The sequence below is a fragment of the Myotis davidii genome, unplaced genomic scaffold (genome assembly GCF_000327345.1).
Source record: "Myotis davidii unplaced genomic scaffold, ASM32734v1 scaffold1250, whole genome shotgun sequence".
Classification (NCBI taxonomy): Eukaryota; Metazoa; Chordata; class Mammalia; order Chiroptera; family Vespertilionidae; genus Myotis; species Myotis davidii.
Genome location: NW_006282196.1, coordinates 118,265 through 118,810, shown reverse-complemented (window position 1 = coordinate 118,810; position 546 = coordinate 118,265).

Sequence of the window (546 nt, the reverse complement as noted above, 5' to 3'; positions counted from 1 at the left end):
CTCGCTGCCCGCGCAGGTTCGGTTCGCGTCCTGGCCCCGACTTAGTTACTTGGGGTCCCCTCGCTTCCGAACCCCTTCGCTGTGCGACATGGAGGTTTCCTGGAGAATGGAAGCGAGCGCACAGACGTCTTCTTGCAGCGAAGCGTCCGGAAGCTGCTAAAATGTTATAATTTGCTGTGGCGACGCCCGTGCCCCTGGAAGGCGCGCCCTGAACAGACTCCGGAAAGGGCACAGCCTACTGTATATGCTTTTGTATTATTCTTTGTGCTCATGTATTCATCTGCCCGCGCAGGTTCGGTTCGCGTCCTGGCCCCGACTTAGTTACTTGGGGTCCCCTCGCTTCCGAACCCCTTCGCTGTGCGACATTGTGTCGTGGGGGAGCCTGGGGGCGCCTGCAGGCGGCGCTGGCTGGGGGTGACCTCCGCCCTGCAGGGGGCAGTCGGGGTCCCGGCCACTCTGAGCGCTCGGCGGTGCTCCCGGAATCACCGGTGGTTTTATGGAGCCTGTGCTCCCCGGATGAGCCCTCCTGCAGCCCACGCGGGTCGC